This window comes from Rutilus rutilus, assembly GCF_951802725.1.
Source record: "Rutilus rutilus genome assembly, chromosome: 13".
Lineage (NCBI taxonomy): Eukaryota > Metazoa > Chordata > Actinopteri > Cypriniformes > Leuciscidae > Rutilus > Rutilus rutilus.
Window position 1 is genome coordinate 25,888,028 of NC_140218.1, and position 22,875 is coordinate 25,910,902.

At 36.7% G+C, this 22,875-nt stretch overlaps 1 protein-coding gene across 1 annotated transcript in view; it reads left to right on the forward strand.

Annotated features, from left to right (window-relative positions):
- The window catches only part of xkr7b (XK, Kell blood group complex subunit-related family, member 7b), a 60,452-nt gene that overhangs the window by 14,612 nt on the left and 22,965 nt on the right, over positions 1–22,875 (forward strand). The window lies entirely within an intron of this gene.

Here is a 22,875-nt window from a genome sequence, read left to right on the forward strand (position 1 = left end):
TATTGATTACATTTGAATTGTGTATTATTCAGTCAGTATCTTCTTCAGTTCTGTCCTGAATTGTAACGAGTTTCCTGTCAAATTTGTCTGTCATAATCAGCAGGTTTTTAACAATAATTAGTGTGACGGATATGTGGCTGTGAGTTTTACTTTATTTAAAAAAAATTACTTTTCTGCATCAGATGTTTTTATCCAAATTACTTGCATTGCATTCAAGGTATGCTTTTTTTTTTAAATTCATTCATTCCCTGGGAATCAAATGACCTTAGCGTCACAAGCGCCAAACTCTAGTGTTTGAGCTAGAGTTTTGCAAGCACCTCTCACATTTGCTTTAGAACATTTTTAATATCTAGTTTCTTTCTAATTTATTCATCAGCAGAAGTAAATACAAAATTCATGTACTGTTGCTATCAAACTTCATGTGGATGTGTTGTATGTACAGGATGTTCCTTGATCTAATTAAGTTTTGGGATGAATCACAGCAGGTTTCACAGGCAGAATAAATATCATAACATTCACACAGCATACTAAAATACATGAAAAATGTCAATAATCAATTTACTACATTTGGATGATATTTGCCCGTTGCACAAAATTCAATGTGTTTCTGTTTCACCTGCATCAGGTTTTCCCAAACTGATAAGCTGATGAAATGCAATTAAATGTAAAATTAAAATCATTTAAAAAAAATAAAATTAAAATAAAGACAATCAAATAAAACATTTACTAAAAAGATTAAATATTTTATAGTTTACCTGCAAGTCATTTGATCATTTATTGACATCAGATAACCATGACTATTATTTATATTTTTTATGTATTTATGAATATTATTTACTATAACAATTGTTATTAATAATTTGCATCAGCTGTTATTTTTGTATTTTCTGTTTCACTTTAATTTCAGTTTAATTTGTGGTAATTTTGTTATTGACATTTTTATTCGTTTTATTTATATTTAAGTTTAATTTATTTTTCATTCAGTTTTACTTTTTATTTATTTCCATTTAGTAATTTCCATTGGTTACATTTATTTCAGTTAGTTGCCAAAGGCAACATTTCTAATTTTCATTTAGCTTCAGTTTTTCATCTAATAATTATATTCTTTTCAGCTTTATTTCAATTAAAAACATTTTTTTATATATATATATATTCAGGTTTATTTAATGGTACCCTGTCGTGAACATGCAAATATGTTGTTAAATTGAAATATTAACTTAAAAATATTTGGGAATCCCTGACCTACATTATGGAGAAGAAAACGTCCGAACAAAACAATGCAGTATAAAAAGTGTCAAATAATCTTAAGCTTTTCAAAATGCCTTTTCTGCTCATCTAACCTCAAAAACTGTCCCTTTATAGTGAAAAATGGTTATTAATGTTTGAAAATTCATTGAAAGAGGCATATGGATGAGAATATTGGATAGCAGCTTGCTGCAGTGGGGAAGAAATGAGATCTCACTGGAGCACAGAGATGACAAACTGTGCCAATACAGAGTGAAGTCAGAGGAGACCAAGAGCGAAGCTGCCATATTTAGTTCATTGATTCTGTAAGTGACGTACATCGTCTGCCTTGGCCCGAGAGCCTGAGACGTCTCAGGGCAGAGAGGCAGTTGCTCAAAGAAGATCTCAGTGATACTGCCTTCTTTTCCGTTAGTCTATGATGTTCTTGCTTTGTCCTGGCAGCCTGTGCAACCTACACTATGTTCTTCCAACACTTGAATGTAGCGAATCGGGGAAATTCAGCTTCGTTGCTGCCCTGTCTCATTTGCTTTAACACTGAGATGAAAGCTCTCTAATCAAAGCACCAGAACTGTGACAGAAATGGAAGGGTAGTTCGGTTCAGGCATTCACATGAAACACACACACACACACACACACACACACACACACACACACATGTGTGTGAGCGCTCATGCTGCAGGCATGAGAGTAGATCGAGGTGGAAACCACACTGGAGAACTGTTCAGCTGAGCTAATTAACCTCTCTATCTCTCCTCACACACACACATTTTCTGAATCTGTAACTCTGATGTATTCTGACCTACTAAAGATGTCACAGGCAGTCGCTGGTTGTGTGGAAATGGGGAGGTTTTTTGCTGGAACCGCTTCTTGTATTACACTATTAAGGAATGAAGTATTTGCTAAATAGCGCTTAAATCAAACAGTATGCGCCTGTGTCTTATCTTGGAGTGTCTCTTTTCAGCCTCTCGGCACTGCTATGCTTGAGAAGATAAAATAGCTTATGGCTAATTACAAGAAAAGGTTCTTGTCAGTTTTCTGCCAACAGTGCGAACAGTGAACAGTGATGTATTTTGACTCTAGATTTATTATTACAGCATAGAGTCAGCGACAGAGGGAAAAGCGAGGTGATGTACTGAACCTTAAAGTCTACACAAATCGATATTCATAATATATATTGTATATAATATATATTGTAAATGTGAATATCAAATCTTGTAGAGTTTAGGGTTCATATTAACAGTATATATATAGAAAAGTGAACATATTTTAGTATTAAGAACAGAAAAAATAGTCACGGGTGAAACTATTCTACAGTCCTGGGCAAAAAAGCCAAAAATGGTAAAATATTTAGTGGTCTTTTAATAGTCTTAACCATTTCAATTACAAATCACTGGTCAGGAAGTTAGCAAGAATTGCAGAAATACTGTAGCTAAAGTAACTTAGCACAGAATAGTCTATATATAATATATATATTATAATTGAGTTCCACTCAATGTTAATGGCTCAGTGCATGAGTGGTTGAAAAATGTCTCCCAGGTCATATGTTTAAAAATAAAATATTTTATCAATGTGCTGTATTTCTGAAGTGAGATATTCAGTGGGGCAGGACTTGATGTTATTATTCAAGTCCTGCCCCACTGAAGCAGCAGATGGATATTTGTGCAGAAAATGACATCCATGAACAATATTGTATCAAAGGCAAAAAATAAAATAATGCACAGGTTTCCAGTGCTTCCAAATATGTCACTACAGCTCCCCTTTTTCTCTGCAAAACATTTCTTTAGTGTACAAAGATCTGTCAGCTGGGATTGGCCTTGTTTGCTTGTGATATAAAGGCTCAGGCATAGTTTTCCAACGGCCTTGTTTCTAAATCACCTCAGTGAGCGCAGCACCAAACCTCTCCACGACCCATCAAACGTGCGTGTGTTCGGTCCTCGCCCGTCCCAACATTCCACTTCTGACACGCAGAGCATAACCAATAACTGACATCTCAATCAAAACACATGTACTCAAATATGTTCTCCTAGACAGACAGTCAGACAGAATAAAGGACAGTGATTGAAACCTTTTTTTTTTTTCATTTGAAGTGCTGGCACGAACAGTTGCATTCTCTTGAGTGTTGATTATCAAAGACAGAAATGAACCTCTAATTGAGTCTAAAAGAGAAGGCTAATCAAACAAATCGAGTGAAGAGAAGGAGAAAAGGAAGAAATTACACTGAATTAGATCAGTATAGATTGTACAATAGTAAACTAGACTAGAATTTTATGAAATGTGAGTGGTGCTTTTTTTAAATACTTGGGTGGTTGCCAGGGTGTTGCTATGCGGTTGCTAGGTGGTTATATATTGGCTCAAGTCTACAAGACTTTCTGGTCTATAAATATGGCTTATTCAATGTACAATACAGTTAAAAAAATACCAAAGTGGTCAGATTTTTTTAAACGTTTTCAACCTGTGCTCAACAAGGCTGCATTTATTTGATCAAAAATACTGTAAAAATGGTAATATTGTGAAATAAGTTTTCTATTTTAATATATTTTCAAATGTAATTTATTCCTGTGATGGTAAAGCTGAATTTTCAGCATCAGTGTCACATGATCCTTCAGAAATCATTCTAATATGATGATTTGCTGCTCAAAAGAGAATAATAAATATTTATCAATGATGAAAAAAGTTGTGCTGCTTCATATTTTTACAGAAATGTGATACATTTTTTCCAGGATTCTTCGACTAATAGGAAGCTCAAAAGAGCGGCATTTATTCAAAATAGAAATCTTTTGTAGCATTATAAATCTCGTTACTGTCATTTTACTACAATAGTATGTAAATACTAGTATAATATAGTAGGCCTATATACTAAAATAACACTTTTTTGTGTTTAATGAGTCATTGAATCATTTTTTAAGAATCATTATCACTGATTCGTTAAAGCTGGTTCACAACTGAAACCAGTCTCATTATGCTTTATCGAAATATCTACAAATAGGAGTAACGTTTGAATCTTTCTGAAGTGATTAACATTAAAATGGACTAAAACCAGCTAGTGAAGACTAACTGAAAGTGTGGAAACCGTTGCCCTTCGTTTGTTCTCTAACTGGCTTCACTTTTGTTACTTCACCCTCTTGTTACGACAAGCATGTCCTAATTGGTCAGGTAAACTAATCAGGGGCATGTGAGACGTGATGTCATGTGGCAGCAGCCATTTTGTTTTCTGACCCTGCTGAAAACAACACCATATGGATGCTGGTGTCCCCACCAGGTTATTTACCAGCCTTGCCATGACTTACTAGAACTTACCAGCACGGAAATGCATGATGTTGAAGATTCTGATGTTGATAGTTGAAATGTTGCATGCACACCTTAAATTATGCCAGACATTTCTTCTTTTGGGTGACCTGTCCTCCCCACCATAACACAGACAACTCTTGTCATCTATTTTGTGGAGTCTATCAACATCCTGCAAGCTTGTGTTTAAAAACAAAATCAGTAGCTCCTTAGACTCTGAATGATTTGATTTCACCAGTCCATTAAACACAAATAGCGGTCCTATTCATCACTTGCTGAGAATGGTAGCAGGCACTTCATCTCAATAAGCAGCTGTAGACCAGATCTCACCCCATCCAATAACAAGCCAATGACACCAGGCCACCTGAAACCAACAGTGATGAGAGAGTACTGTATAATATGAAGTGTGACCATTGCAGTCATGCAGACTCTTTTGAACCCATTCTCTTTAGTTAGCATTGCTTGTACAGAAGCAATAATAACTAAAGCAAAAATATGAATAAATATATAGGAATATATAAATTTATGTGCACGCAGTACCATTCAAAAGTAAAAAAAAAAGAATAATAATTTGAAAAGCTTTTGTTGTTGTTGTTGTTTTTATGAACTTTCTATTCATCAAAGAATCCTGATAAAATGTATCATGGGTTCCACACAAATATGAACTATTTTCAGCACTGATAATAATCAGAAATGTTTCTTGAGCATCAAATCATCATATTAGAATGATTTCTGAAGGATCATGTGACACTGAAGACTGGAGTAATGATGCTGAAAATTCAGCTTTGATCACAGGAATAAATTACATTTTAACATATTCAAACAGAAAACAGTTATTTTTACAATACTGTGTTCCTGTATTTTTGATCCAATAAATGCAGCCTTGGTGAGCATAAGAGACTTCTTAAAAAATCGTAAAAAAATTCTTCAACCTCAAAATCTTACTTACCCCGAGCTGTATATGAAAAAAATCTAAATCATAAACGTGATTCTTGCTTTGCAATTGCAAGGGTGTATTTATCCCGTCACAGATTTTTGTACAAAATTTTATCAATCTGCCAATCATTTGCTGATAAAATAATCACTGGATTTGCCAGAAAACAAGTCAAGATATTCAGATTTTTTGGAGCCATTTAAAAAAAGGTTAACAAATTATCATGAGCAAAACTGTATATTCAACTTCTGTGTTTCTTTCTTAGTTATGCCATTTAAATATTCTTTACTTATTTTATGAGATGTAGTGTACCCTTAGATTGTGTGTGTAAACTCTTTATGTGTCTATGTATTGAGTTTGCATAAATAAGTATACTTTGTTTATTTTAAGTATACTTAAGTGAAGTTCAAGTGTATTTTTAATTATACTTTATGTAGTACTTTAAGTATACTAATATCAATGTTCTGTACTAGTAAGTGTACAACTTCAATACTACTTGGTACTATATTGGCCCACTTTCTAGTGTATAAAAGTATACGTTTAAGTATGCCTTAAATGTAACGGTAGTAAACTTTGAGTACACAACTACTGTAGTTTACAACAACATTTTTCGTTTGTACTGCAACTATATTACCAGCCAAACATATTAGTCAAATACTTGTAGCACACTTTTTAGTTTATGAAAGTATATTGAAGTATACTTTCAGTAAACTACTGGTTTAGTAGTTTTATACTGCAAGTATACTTGTACGTTTTCTTTAAGTGAATGATCCTTTTCTTTAAGTGAATCGTCATTCTTATAGTTTGCTATTTACATATTATTTTTGCACTTTTTACTATGTTCTTATTTAGGTATACATTTTTTATACTTCAAATTAACTGTACTTTAAGTAGATTTAAAGTAAATTCCGCTGTACACTACCAGTGCACTACACAAATATTCACATACTAAGAATTAGGACCATATCTGTAGTCCATACAGTATAAAGCCCAAATATACTTAAACTTGTCTGTCAAGTCAAGTATCGTTAAGTATAATTGGATATATATTTCTGAGAAGTGCATAAAAAGTAGACTGTAATTGTAGTTTCCTATTTTTAGTTTAAAAGTATACTAATGGCACACTTGAATAAACTTATTTTTTGTTAGGGATTGCAGCTAATGAGAATTTAGATAAACAAGTGCCTCACACGGATGTAATTTCTGACACCAAATAGCAAATTCTATGTGAAGTTGTTAATGAAATGGAAAATATAGATGAAGACACGAATGTTGGTGTTGCTGATGGTGTTAATGCCAGCGGACCCCATGATTAACAAGTGGAAAGTACAAACATAAAGTTTTCCCCCGACTGCATCAACACAGATGAGCTAATGGCATTCAGCCATGTGTTTCCTTCACTAATTTGAAGCCCCTCTAGTACTTAGTTCAAACACAAACACACACTTTCCTAATGTCTGCTCGGTGGGCCCTGCTTGTTGATATTGTTCTGCTCTATTAACTCAATAATGATATATCATAAATCAAAGAAGTGATCGCCATGTTTTGTTTCCCCTGGTAATTATTTCACCCAGCTCCCAATATGTGTTTGAAAGCACAAATAGCTCTCCATGATGAGTCAATTACTTCAGCACAACACGCCACTCTCTCTAACGGCGGCACTATTTAAATGGACAGTGAATAATATGAACAAATTGCCATTTTCCAACGACAAATCATTTCAGCGATGTAACTAATATTCAAGAATAATACACACACGATGGACATAGAGCAAACATTCTTGCCACTGTCTTTCATCACATGTGTGGCTTATATGAGATTCATTGTGTTTTACATATAATTTTTGCAGTTATTAATATTCAGCCCCTTGGGAGGTGAACATTTCCTTCTCAGAGAGTTTTGTATGAACAATGCCTTTAAATAGTTTGTTAGTTGTATGATGATTTTGTGTCATTTTCAAAGCTTGAAAGCTCCAGTCCCCATTCATTGTAATTGCATAGAAAAGAGCTACCAGTACATTCTTCAAATGTTTTCCTTTTGTGTTCCACAGAAGACAGTCATACAGGTTCGGAACAACATGAGGGTGAGTAAATGAAGACAGAATTGTAATTTGTAGGTGTTATAACTATCCCTATAACATATTTTATGTCCATCATGCACCTTTGGCTAATGCAGTAACTATCACGCATGCAGTATCTGCAGAGACTGTCTCAAAATCAAGCCACAAAAGTTCATCTTTAGTAAGATCTCAGTGGTAAGGAAGAGGTCCCTGCTGTCTCTCAGCCCTAACTGAAAAGAATGGACCTGTGAAACTAGACACTGACACAGACAGCCTCATTTCCTGGGATCTAATAGCGCTCAGGTGAATAATTGTGCTGATCGATGGCGATATACTCCAGCCTCAGCTCCGCAGAGTAAAAAGGGAAAGATTTGGCTCTACTTCAGTACTGAGAAAATATTTTTCACTTACAACCAGTCTAAGCTTTTTAAGCCATTTCCACACAATGCACATTTCAGTCCTTGAGCAGCTTAGCAGCATTGCAACTATCAAGTTATATTCATTTAAAGTGCACCTGTTATGCTATTTTAAAGGTTCCTAATTTTGTTTTCTATGTCTCCTTCAATAGGTTTACATGCATCCAAGGTAAATAATAATAATAATAATAATAAAAACAATTTTAAAAACAGCAGCAACTGTATCTTTAACTTTAACTAGATCTATTGTGATTGGTCTACTTTGCTCTGATTGGTCAAAAGGCTCAGTCAGTTGTGATTGGTCTACTCTGCTCTAATTGGTCAGATGGTTCAGTCAGTTGTGATTGGTCTACTCTGCTCTAATTGGTCAGATGGCTCAGTCGGTCTACTTTGCTCTGATTGGTCAGATGGCTCAGTCGGTCTACTTTGCTCTGATTGGTCAGATGACCCAGTCTGTTGTGATTGGTCTACTCTGCTCTGATTGGTCAGTTGGCTCAGTCTGTCTACTCTGATCTGCTCTAATTGGTCAGATGGTTCAGTCATTTGTAATTGGTCTACTCTGCTCTAATTGGTCAGATGGCTCAGTCGGTCTACTCTGCTCTGCTCTAATTGGTCAGATGGTTCAGTCAGTTGTGATTGGTCTACTCTGCTCTAATTGGTCAGATGGCTCAGTCGGTCTACTTTGCTCTGATTGGTCAGATGTGACCCAGTCTGTTGGGATTGGTCTACTCTGCTCTGATTGGTCAGATGTCTCAGTCGGTCTACTCTACTCTGCTCTAATTGGTCAGATGGTTCAGTCAGTTGTGATTGGTCTACTCTGCTCTAATTGGTCAGATGGCTCATTCGGTCTACTTTGCTCTGATTGGTCAGATGGCCAGTCTGTTGTGATTGGTCTACTCTGCTCTGATTGGTCAGATGACCCAGTCTGTTGTGATTGGTCTACTCTGCTCTGATTGGTCAGATGGCTCAGTCGGTCTACTCTGCTCTGATTGGTCAGATGGCCAGTCTATTGTGATTGGTCTACTCTGTTTTGATTGGTCAGATAGCCATTCTGTTGTAATTGGTCTACTCTGCTCTAATTGGTCAGATGGCTCATTCGGTTTACTTTGCTCTGATTGGTCAGATGGCTCAGTCGGTCTACTTTGCTCTGATTGGTCAGATGGCCAGTCTGTTGTGATTGGTCTACTCTGCTCTGATTGGTCAGATGACCCAGTCTGTTGTGATTGGTCTACTCTGCTCTGATTGGTCAGATGGCTCAGTCGGTCTACTCTGCTCTGATTGGTCAGATGGCCAGTCTATTGTGAATGGTCTACTCTGCTTTGATTGGTCAGATAGCCATTCTGTTGTAATTGGTCTACTCTGCTCTGATTGGTCAGATGGCCAAGTCTGTTGTGATTGGTCTACTTTGATCTGATTGGCCAGATGGCCCAGTCTCTTGTAATTGGTCTGCCGCTTACAGTGCGTATCAGAAAAGAAATGGTAATTTCCATATCTGAATTTTAGCTCTTCTTCAGCACTTGAATACACTGTGATACAGACAGTAACGATTGCGTCTGTTTTACCATATAATTTGGAGTCCTCATCCTTTGGTTGTGCATGCAAGTGGAGTTGCTTTGGCAGCGCAGAAAACAGTGTATTCTCATGTCGAAACAAAAACCAAACTCTTCCAGATCTCAGCTACAACTACAGTGTTTGAGAGCGGGTCAAAGTAGACATTGTTCGTGGGCAACCAATGAAGACCATATGCTGACATTATGGAAATTTGTTACAAACCTATTTGTTCGTGCATGAAGTAAGACTGGAATTACTGACGACTCGTTTCAGACAGTTCAGAATCTGTTCTTTCTATTGGGAGACAATAACTCTATATCGTGCACTTTGATCTTTAAAACATTGCAGACCCTTTACATTCATAAAGGGTAGCTATATTGCACTACATAAAAGGTAATATAAGGGCATAATAGGGGCACTTTGATATATCAATTCTGTAAGATATTGTTTGCTCTTTTCATCCAGTTCACTGAGAGTTAATGTAAGTGAATAAATAAAATAGTCTTTTCTGCTATCCATCTGCACCTGCTCTTCATCCTGATAAAAAGGGTACACACATTTGTTTGGTTCTTTCCGAGATGACTGCAGTAACGATTGTAATACACAGGTCTTAGAGAACAGATGGTGTGGTTCACAATTAATTGTGAAAAGGTGATTGATGGAGCCATGTCAGTTTGTTTAGTTTGTGGGCTCTTGATGATCCTAATGTTGTGAGTGCTGTATATGTTACCATATGTTAGTATATCTAAATTAGCATAGCGGCTTGTGGATATTGTATGAATCAGCCATTAAGGAAGTCAGGGGAAGGTAATTTAAAAGGCTAATATATATTTAATTGTAACCACATTTGTGTTTTGTTAGAGCACATTTTTGTCATTGTCTATAGGCTAAAGTTTAGTCAAGTGCAAAGATTTAATTGTATTAAATGTGCAGTTGTAGTGTACTTCAAATATATTAATAAAACAAAAGGCTACTTACAGTAAGTGTACCTAGAGAGTACACTTTCATGACTGTTTCGTAACACACTTAAGAATGTACGTTTTTGTAAGAATGTCAAATTAAAAGTTTTACTTTTAGGTGCATTTTAAATAATTGTTTAAAAAAAATCTTGTTTCAACACTTATGTGTTGACTAACATCGCACATTTAAAGTACTTGACTTTAATTTTAGTTTTGTTATTTAATATTACATTTTATTATAATTCAAATGTACTAAATTGCAACTTTATCACACATGTGTAATGACACATTTATTTTAATAGATGACATACAAGTTAAAATGACATAAATAACATTAAAGTATATTTTAAATATGTGTCAGTACATTTAACAGTAAACTTAAACCATTTCAAAGACAATAGATGTGAAATAACATAAAGATTTAAATGGGTCAAAAAGCACTCTAAAGTTTAGCTAATTTATTTAACATAAAGTTAAACTATAATATTTTCATTTGAATGCAATTGACATGCAATTAAGTTTCAGAAAACATTACATCGGTTTATTTTAAAGTATATTTTTCCATATTAAGTACTCTTATTAAAAGTACACTTATTTTTTTACACATTTGACGACATGCTTATATTACATTAACAAGCTATAAACTGCATGTTGCGAAATATTTACATTTAGTGTATGTTAGCCTTGTAGTTAGAGGATATTGTATGCATTTGCACTTGGCATTGAGACTATATATGATAGCTTTTATCAGCGATATGAGTTGAGTAGTAGGTGTTTCAGTTTTCCGAGTGTTGAGAGGCAATCCAGAGGATCACCAGTGAGGTGAAGCGCGTCCAAGGGCACTCACACAAAGAGTAATGAAGCCAAGAGGGATGTTGACGGCTAACTGTACTTGAGTGTGTGTGTGTGTGTGTGCAAATACAATGGTATGTGAATGCAAACACGTGCTTCCAAACCTGCATGTGTGTCGGAGGGGAAGTCACACTGTGGTTGACTGGGCAAATGGGCCAGCAGCTTCAGGAGAGACAGCTGATTCATACTGAGTGGCACTGAAGGAAGAACTATTTATAGATGCATACACGTAATCTCAGCACTTCAGATATACCTGCACACACACTCACACACTCTGCCACTGACCAACTGAGTTAATACAACAGTTAAAACGGATGCAATCTCTTCTATCCCAACATAGATAAATCACGAAATCAAAAGCGTCAATTTTTTTTGTTGTTGTAGCAATTAGTCAAAGTCCTCAATATTAATGAAATAATTATTGCAAATACACACATTTAAAATTGAGTGTTAAGAAACTTATTTACAAACATCAATTCCCAAAAGTTTGGTAATTTTTTCAGTTCTGTACTCACACAGGGATCAGCATATTGGCACACATTTTGTTAATTAACTGAGATGTAAAATACTTTTATTCTCTTTCCAGATAGATGTGGAAAGAAATTGAGTGAGAAAAAGAGGCTTTTCACAAACACACACCATAGTCATTGTGTTCGGAAAATTACATTGGAATTTCATTGGTAAAAATACCTCCGCTTGAACAATCACATAACTATAGATAGAAGTTTTGTTTTTAAATACATCTATTGGAATTAAATTACACTTAAAAAAGACACAAAGCAACTTATATTGCATTCAAGGAACACAGTTCTTGCTTAACTTGAGAATTGAACCCATGACCTTGGTGTTGCTAGCCCCATGCTCTACTGTTTGAGATACAGGAAGGCTATACAATCAGATTCATTCTGGGGGAAATTTAAATGGATATGTTTTTTGTTTTTTTTAGGGGGGGTGAAAAGCCACTCTTTTCATATTTCCTTTTTTTTATATTTAATGGGGACTTTCCATAGACAATGATTTTTATACTGTACAAACTGTATATTATATCCCCTAACCCTACCTCAAGCCTTAAACCAACCCATCAGAGAAAACTTTCAGCATTCTTAGTGTGATTTCTAAGCTGTTTTCCTCATGGGGACCAAAAAAATTTCCTCACAAGGACACTGTTTTCCTCAAAGGGACACTGTCCCCCCACCCCACCCCCACCCCCACCCCACACACACACAGCAAGGTAAGCTGACCATAGTGTGATTTGTATGCTACGCTGATGCATGTATTTGCTCATCCTGGGGATCAGAGCTGCCATACGGCCAACCAGAGATTTCTGTATCCATGGCAGCATCCGAGTGAACCTTTTATCATCTCGGCAAACACATGCACACACAGAGCACACACCACATGCAGGGGTGTTAAACTTTCTATGGCTTTATCCATTCAGTCCAGAAGGCTTGCTATGAGAGTCATCCATCTATCCATCCATCCACCCACCCACACCCACACCCACACACACACACATAGTCTCGCTCACTTTCTAAACATGATACAAAGCATTATTGTCATGTGTTGCATGATGTGACATAATCAGTAATCTATATCTTGCACCTAAACTGATAATGCCTGGTTAGGTTTAGTGACACAGTAATTTTCCTGTAATATCAATGAGTAACTGTATATAACACTTTTGAATCCTAACTAATCGATTGAAAGATGATGTAATGCATATAATATAATTTTATGTTCAGTATATAATCAATCATAAATTACAGCCAATCAGAAGGGCTTGTTGGCAGACTCAGTCCGTCAGAAGTTTGTCATTGGCCTATTCTTGTCATTTCTCTATAGAGAGGAGACCACAGCAATCTTCCAGTGAAAATGGAACACACTTGAAGATCAAGAGAGCGGTAAATTGATAAGTTAAGAGGGATCGTATGAAATATAGATTGCAGCTGAAGTCTTGACTGAATAAGTTTAGATCAGTCTTCAAACCAAACTTGGGTCTTGAGTCGACAAAGTTTAAATCCTGGCTGGCTGGCGCACTTCCCATAATGTTTACGCATCTTTTGTGGCTGTTCGAATGCATTCAACAACGTGAGCGTTTACAGTATGAAAGCAATCCGGTCAAATGTGTTATTGACTACCTCTGGAAGTAGTCGAAAGTGGACAAGCTTTGTAGACCCCATTTACACCTCAATTTAGCGTCATCCACTTTTATATTGTTACATTGTGTATGTGTATAACTTTTGTATTGTGTATGTGTCTAATTGTGTTTTTTATGAGAAGCTAAACGAGAATTTCCACATTGGAGGACAATAAAGTCAAATCAATCAATCGACGAAAATGCTTCTTATTACCATGTGTAAACAGGGACTAAGAAAACACAACGATCAAGAAATGTTTAATTTAACAGTCTAAAATTTTGGTGATATAATTTTGTATTTAACATAAATTAAAAGATATTCATATTGGTTGCAGTAATATATAGTTCTAATCTAATCAGAAACTGAATAGAGTACCTATATAAAGTTGTTGGGTCCTTGGTGGACTTGATTCAGCGGGTGGACTGAATCGTTCATGACAATGAGCGGTCTGCGAGTCAGCCACAATCTGTTTCAGGCAGCAGACCTGGTCAGGTTTATGGTTGAACTGAGCGATGTGATATTACTGTCAGTCCATAGGAGGCATGTGAGCGTAGTATGTGTCACTGTTTGTTTTGGCCACCTGTCCCTCTAATTTTCCGTCTGTCTCTTTCTCTGTATGTCTGCCTGCTGTTTTGCTTATTCACTTGTCATCCTGTCTATTGTAGCTTGAGTTTATTTGCCCTTCTGTCAGCACATTTGCCTTATCAGCTCTCTTTCTCTGCATGCTATGGACCTCAAACAGGCCTGTCACACTGGACCAAGACATCTTTATTGCTCACAGTCATTGTATGTCATTGCTGTCCCCCTGTATGTCTGATGTCATACCTGCGACTTCCGGTGTGAGAACGCTAGGCGCGCTTGTGCTGCCTCTTCACGCTGGTACCTGTCTGTCTGCTATTGTTTGGGGTAACACTTTAGAATACTGTTCCTTCATTAATGAATAATTACACAGGAACAAACAAGTAACGAATTATTAACATTCTAGTAACTACTATTAACTAACAAGAAACTCTGATTAACAAATTAGTAATAGCGCTCAGATGGTAGTAGTTCATTATTAGCTAATCAATAACTACTATTTTTGTCATACCTCCCAGAGAACTACTATCTACAGGTTCATAATTAACATGAATAATGCATAATTTATAATAAAAGGTAATGGTAACCCACTAGTAATGACTCAAGTATTACTACATCATTCTAAAGGAACTACTAATTATTTGGATCAGTATTCTAAAGTGAAAAACATGATAACTACCTAATATTGACTGAAGTCATTGTAAGCTTTTGAGATTTTTGTAAGATTTTGAATAGCAATTCCTTCCAATGGATTTGGTAACACTTTAGTCATTACTTGTGTGTTCCCATGATCTTCACTTTAGAATACTGATCCAAATAATTAGTAGTTCCTTTAGAAAGATGTAGTAACACTTGATTCATTACTATCCAAAACCTTACAAAAAGCCTTAAAAGCTTACAATGACTTCAGTCAATATTAGGTTTTTATCATGTTTTTCACTTTAGAATACTGATCCAAATTATTAGTAGTTCCTTTAGAATGATGTAGTAACACTTGATTCATTACTAATGGGCTACCATTACCTTATATTAAACATTGTGCATTATAAATATTTATTAACCTGTATATAGTAGTTCTTATAGTCTTCAGTGAGGTATGAAAAATAGTAGTTATTGATTAGCTAATAGTGAACTACCACATCCGACTGAGCGCTATTACTTACTAATTCGTTAATCAGAGTTTCTTGTTAGTTAATAGTAGTCACTAGAGTGTTACTAATGCATTACTCATTTGTTCCTGTGTAGTTATTCATTAATGAAGGAACAATATTCTAAAGTGTTACCTTGTTTGGATATGTTTTTTTCTGGGAATCGACATTCTTGGATTATTTCCTGGACTACTTTACACACTCAAAAAGTTTTTGATAACTGACCCGGCAGTCTCCGTGATCCTGTCACACAGATCGGCCGCGAGCTTTATCTCTTTATCTTTTTGTGGTGTCAATCCTTGGTATGGTTGGGTAGCCTTCCCTTCTGTGGATTCTGGCTAACGTAGTTAAACCGATAAAATGTTGTGTGGGTCACATTGGTCATCACTGGTCATGTCGTTGCGTATCCACTTGCAGGTTTTGTTTTTTGGTCTTTTTGTGCTGGTTTTGGATGACGTTAATCAAATTACTTTTCCCGAGATGGCTTTATAATTCTCTGCTGCTCAACTCAACTCAACTCAACTCAACTCAACTCAACTCAATTAAAAGGATCTTTCCGCTTGGCTCCGGACACTTATAAATGGTGTGAACAACTTGAACTTGTACACCGACCTCACTACATTGAACCTTTTAACACCACCTGGGTACATCTATTTCTCTCAACCGCGTCTTCATCGTAGAGGTGGAGGGCTGGCTGTAGTTTGCCGTGAGACTATTAAAATATCCAAGATCGAGTTTCATGATGTTGCAGCATCTAGCGCTGAAAATGACTGGCCAAACGTCACTGTAATCTTAATTTACCGACCTCCAAAATTTCCCTCTTACTTTTTCTCTGAGATTAGTGAGTTACTTACTCTTGTCTATGGTAGTCATTCATCTGTTATTTTGCTTGGTAATTTTAATATACATGAAAACACTGCACAATGCAAAGAATTGACGTCTGTACTGGACTGTTTCAACTTAACTCAACATGTAACTTTTGCTACTCACTCCAGGGGTCATACACTGGATCTCATATGTACATCTGGCTATAATATTCTTGTTAGTGGCTCTGATTTTGCTTTCTCAGATCACAAAACTTTTTCAAAATCTATATCACCACTGAAGAAAATGCTCACCTCTCGTAAAATCAATTCTGTGAATTTCTCTGCTTCAACCTTGTTCAAATGTTTACTATCTAACTGTCCATCAGAAATCTGCTGTATTTACAATAATACTTTTTCTCAAATACTTGAGAGGCATGCTCCTGTTAAAACTAGACTGGTTCCATCTACTCGTGCCTCACCCTGGTTCACTCCTGAACTTCAGACGATGAAAACTAAGGGTTGTCGCCTAGAAAGACCATACAGGAAAACTGGACTCATTGTGCACTCTCTGGCTTTTAAAGAACATTTGCTCAACTACCGTACAGCCCTCAACGATGAAAGATCCTCTTATTTCTCCTCTACCATTAGGAATTCCATGTGCAGGCCCAAATCACTCTTTGCTATGGTTAACAAACTCACTAATCCACCACACCATGTTATTTCGGGCTCTGGGGTGCTTGTGAATAGCTTTTCCCAATTCTTTTCAGACAAATTGAAGTCAATCACTGAATCCATCACCAAAGACACCCCTCATACAAGTGACTCAAATGTTAATTTGATGTTATCTGATTCAGCTCACTCAACAAACTCTCTCTCTGCTTTTACTCTGACTACTCCTGCTGCCATAAGTGATTTAATTGTGAAGTCTAATTCCACATCCTGCCGGCTTGCTTAAGATGTGTGTTCAAGGTTGCACCCTTCATAACACATAATGATAAACTGTAGTTTGGCTTCCGCCATTATCCCAGCAGAATTAAAAATGGCTGCGGTGACCCCCATTCTTAAAAAAACAGGCCTTGACCAACTAAACATGGACAATTACAGGCCAATATCTAATTGAACATTCTTAAGCAAAATTCTTGAAAAGGTTGTGGCTTTGCAATTGCGATCTGAACCTTTTCAGTCAGGATCTCATAGCACTGAAACTGCTCTTCTTCAGGTGGTTAACGACATTCTTTTGTCCGTGGATTTAGGGTTAATAAACATCTTGATGCTTCTCAATCTAAGCGCTGCATTTAACACAGTCTGCCATGAAATTCTGATCTCTCGGCTTACTGATATCGGCACCACTCTTTCCTTAGCTCATTTCTTACATCAGCGACAGGAAGTACTATATCACCATACAAGGGTATAGATCTGCCACTGCTTCGCTTACACAGGGTGTTCCTCAAGGTTCAGTTCTTGGCCCACTATTGTTTATCATCTATATATATCCACTTGGTGACATCATACGCAGGCAAGGACTTCAATTTCATTGCTATGCTGATGACATTCAAATTTATCTCACCACCAGCTCCGATGGGTCATCCCTGCCTGACTCTGTCACAATCACAGACTCTGTAACCTCCCTCTCCAGCCATCAGAGGGCACCTTTGCCTGAATATTGACTTTTTCACTACATTTCCCATCATGCATCTCCCTGGACTGATTACACCATACACCTGCATTGCACTGATTACACACACCTGCACCTCATGTTCAAACACTCATTTAAGCCACACTCACACAACACTCTGAGCGAAGTCTTGTTTTGCTATTGTGAACATTTCTGAGCGTTTATTCCTGTGACTGCCTGCCTGCCTGCCTGCTTGTTTTGTGAATGTGACCCTACCCGTTTTTGGATATCTCCCTGTCTGCTGCCTGCCTACGTTACCTAACGCCTAATGCTTTGTTCTCTGACTCTGACTGTTTGCTGCCTGCCCTGATCTTCTGCCTGGTATTGTTCTAAGATTTAGCCCTGTCTTCACTGCTGTATCTGCTGGTTCTGACCCTTGCCTGTTTGACTACTCTGCTCAATAAATTAAGCTGCAAATGTATCTCTCTGATTCTGGTGCTTCACAACAGACTCATTTAATGCATAAATTTCCTCAAATTAAATAATAAAAAAACTGAGATATTGGGGACTGGCTCTGTTGCCTCAGTCAAAAGGATGGACCTGTCCATGGAGTTCATGTTAAGCCTTCGTCATGTATTTGTAACCTTTGTGTCTTATTTGACTCAACTCTATCTTTTGGCTCTCATATTTCTTCTCTTGTTAACTTGTTAATTTAATTTCATGATTATTTCTGTTTCACTGTCAATCACACTATCCCCTATGCAAGACTTGTCTTGCTCCCATAAATAACACAACTGGAGAGGTCCACTACTGCTAAACAAGAAGAGCTTGAAAGGAGAGACTGAGTTTTAGAGGAAAGAAGAGAGTGAGGAAGAAAGAGCGAGAGATAGAGGAAGTGAGATGATGAGGGTTTATGCATAGAAAAAGCTTGTAATGACACTCATTAAACATTCAATAATAGTTAGTTCCAGTCCATAAATTTAATTGGCTGAGCATTTTAAGAGTTACATTAGAAACGTGTGCTGATATGTCACATTTCTGCAATGATTAACATTGTAAATCTCGCAAACTTTTTTCAAATTATTTTAAATTGTTTAATATGATGATACTTTGTGTTGTATTACCTTGACATTAAATAACAACAACAACAAAAAAGTCAACGCTGCATTAGTGGTGTGGATTAAGGCAGTTGGTGGCGATAAGTGTCTGTCTTTATGAGGGAGTCATTGAATCACTCACTCAGCCGATTTGTTCAAACACACTGATTCATTCAGGGACAAAACAAGGCCCTATCCCTTGAGGCCGAAGAGAGGATTTGTGAATGACATGAAGTGATGCTGGTAGGTCACACAATATGGACAACATGCTGAATGTAGTACATCAAGATTACATTCATAATACACACATTCATAAAACATATTTTTTTAACATTGCGAAGTGAGTACTTTGTGTAAGTAAGTACCTACTCGGAGAGTATGTGATTTCGGACGCAGCCCCTACTGTGTTGCTGAGAGATGTTATAATTAATTCTACTTTGACTGTGTTTGGAACTATTTTCGTCAGCGGCAAATAAACTAACCAGTATTATCTGAATTATAAGTTACCCAATTTTAACTTCTTGATTATTGAACTGTTTTGTAAAAGCAATCTCATACGCACAACTCTGCTGTTGGTTTGAATATCATCTCCGACACTAGACCTACAGCCAGGTGATACTCAGAAAAACAAACACACAAAAGTGATTTAGCTTATTTACTTTTATTCAGCAGCACTATTTCGTCTTATCTCAAGGACGTGTGTGTGTGTGTGTGTGTGTGTGTGTGTGTGTGTGTGTGTGAATGTGTCTACGGTCCTAAATGAGAATTGATTTCAGTCTTGTCTGTGACTGACCTACTTGTCACTTCTTTTTCACAATATGCCCATTCAACACTGTGACATCTAAGTGACAGTCTGACTTTTAAACACTTGCGACAAAGATAGACCAATATATAAGTATAAACGTGATCTAATGCAATTACTGACGTGCTTAAAACTAACATACATGCATATATTGCACATTTACTTAGATGTGTGCAGCTTTTTTCATGTCTGATTTATTTTGCAAATGAATGTGTACGGCTCACAGACAGATCCTATCAGAGCTGAAGAGGTTGACAGCACACATTGATCACTTGCCCTCGATCCTCCTTGTCTCTCTCGCTTTAAATACCTGTCTTTCTCATTTTGTCTTTCGCTTGCTTGCTCCTTCTCTGACTTTCCCGCTCTCTGATGCCCCCTTGATGGATAGATCTTTGGGTTTTCTAATGAAAAAATAGATGACTCTAACACACAAACACTGGTTGGTTTCATCAAAGCATTAGATGTTGAGAGTTCCAAGCTCTTCCTTTATTGCTTCACTCACTCACTCACTCACTCACTCACTCTCTTTTTTATCTTGGTTTTCTGAAATACCATAATAATATGAAAACACCACGGAATGGACACAGTGTCATTCAGTATCATGTTATATCTTTTTTTGGACATGTACCATGGTAATACCATGTATTTTGACCATATTTTTTTCTTTTCGTTGGATTCATCCTCTCCACTAACAGTTTTTGTTACATATTACCATGGTAATGCCACACATTTTTGCCATCTACCAAGGTACCATCGGTACAGTATTATTTAGGTTAGAGAAATATTAAATTTTCCATGGAAAATTGCCAGATTTCTGGACATGTATGCTACTATGCATATACCATGTTTTATCAAGCCGAATTTAGAATGAAACTCTATTAAGTATGTAACAATATATATTAGTATATAACAAATATTGTAGGTTTTTCCCCAAATGCTTTGACATGTCTAATTTAGTCAGTCGCATCTAATTTACTTTAAATTGAACATTTTGTCATCATAAATTGTCCAATAAACTGAAATTAAGAAATCAAAACATTACATTTTTCCATTTTACATGAACATGGTATCATTCAGTACATATCAAAGTGCCATGGTATTTCCATCACGTAAAATCACAGTACCTTACAACCACATTACTATAGTAAGGGCCATTGAATGGTGGATGCTTGCGAAGAGCAGCCACACTGGAATGTGGAGGACCTGTCCAATGTTTGAGGCACAGCTATATACCTGAACAGCTCCTCTGGAACAGCTCAGTTCTCCAGACATGTTAATTATTAAAAGAGCAAGTATGCCACCACTCTCACATCTCCATGGAAACAGCAGAGGTCATGGTAGCAGATGACATCAAGTGGCAGACAGCAGGGATAAGAGGGAAGAGAGCAAGACGTGGAGAGACAGATCAAGACAGACTTTGGCAGTTCATATGTCTGTGGTTGAGTGCTAAACCAAGTTTGCCCAATCCCACAGAGAAAAACTAAACCAGTTCAGTCTGATCAAGACCACCGATGCTGTCACTTAATACTCCTCTTTTAGGCTCTGTAATCCTGCTTGTTGGCTTTGAGAGAGGATTATGGAGCCTCTTACTTGATGATAGCATGTAAATTTGGTGCCGCTTTTTCCCGGTTTGGCTTTTAATAGTAGAAAATATGAAATCTACAGCTTAAAGGGGTATTCTGACTTCAATCAATTTGAGTTCCACAGAGAGTTTAAAGGGATAGTTCACCCCAAAATGAGCATTCTGTCATCGTTTATTCACTCTAATGTCATTCCAAACCTGTATGATTTTCTTTCTACTGCAGAACACAAAAGAAGATATTTTGAGGAATGTTTCAACATTCAAATGGGGTCCAAAACGACACTGACTTTTTTTTTCTTCAAAATATCAGTTTTTCTGTTCTGCAGAAGAAATGAAAAGCCACATAGGTTTGGAACGGTGAGTAAATGATTTAATTTGTTTCATTTTCTATCCCTTTAAGCAGAGAAAGTAAGCCATTGACTGTGACTGTGCAACAGGTTAAAAGAAATGCATAAAGACTCAGATCTGACTTCCTGCTAGCAGCAGTGTGCCAGTTATAGAGCTCACTACTGCTACTGAATCAAAGCCTGATGTCTCTGCTGCTGCCTGTAGCACTAGTTCAGCATATTAGTTCAACGTTGTGCGCCACTGGTTGATGTTACCCACAGGCATCATACATTTGCATACTTGCTAAATATCTTGCTTTAGACTTGCATTTCGATTTAGGACTTGTATATTTAACATTTATTGGACTGAACATGTATATTTAACATTTATATATTTATATTTAACAAGTAGATTAGATTTAGTTAGTGTATTTAAATATTAACTTAACCCTATGGACATTTTTAAAGAAATGATTAATGCCTTCTGATAGCACTTGATTAGTTTGTGTGTGTGCGTGCGTGCGTGCATGCGTCTGTGTGTGTCATTGATGTGTAACATTCTATATTTCCAGTGCATTTTAATGAGGGAAGAGCCAGGGTGGAATAAAAACACTGTGGCTAATCCCGTAAAGACATTTTGCGCGTCTCTTTGTTCCAGACCACTGGCCTCACTAATTGGAAAGATTTGCTCTGTCTGAGAGAGAACTAGATAAACTATTAAGGAGAGAGAATCATACCATTTTAAAACCAAACCGTCACTTGACCTTGACTCTACAGAGGGTTGGAAGTAAAGTAAACTCTTTCCGCCAGCGAGTGACTTTCTGATAACCTGCTGTTCTGAAATCTTGTTTGATGATGTCACCAAGCCTTCTGTCTCCATGGCGATAATCAGTGTTTTTGATTGGCAGGCGAGCAGCATGAGAGAAGGGATAGATGGACAGATTGTGGGCTTGAGTGGGATTGTTTCACAAAGTTGGTCTTTGTTCTGCTCTCTCAAACATACAAGAAAGTGACAACTGAAGAAGACAACAGAAAAATGAAGATCATTTTGAAGATTGAGTCATTTCAGCTTTACATAGTTTGACATCATTTTTCTCTGTCTTTATGGCTCTCCAGCTCTTTGTTCTTCTGAGTTTTGTCTTTGCTGTCTGGGCAGAATAGAGGGAATGAGAAGGACAGTGAAACAATCCAAAACTTTAGCTGCATATACTCACTCACTCATGCACTAATACACATATTCAGCATAAGCAGGAAGTAAAGTATGAAAATGGCATTAGATACTGTTTAGGGTTTATAATAACACTGGAAAATTATAAAGTGATTTTTTTTACCCCCCTTCATTCATATCCGAAAATTTTTCTTACTAAATGTACTTCTATTTTACGCTGTTGATTCCTCTTTGTTGGAGAAAATGGAAAATGTATAAGTTATATGTTCCCCTTTTAACTCCATTCTTTAAAAATAGCACTGGTATCGCAGAG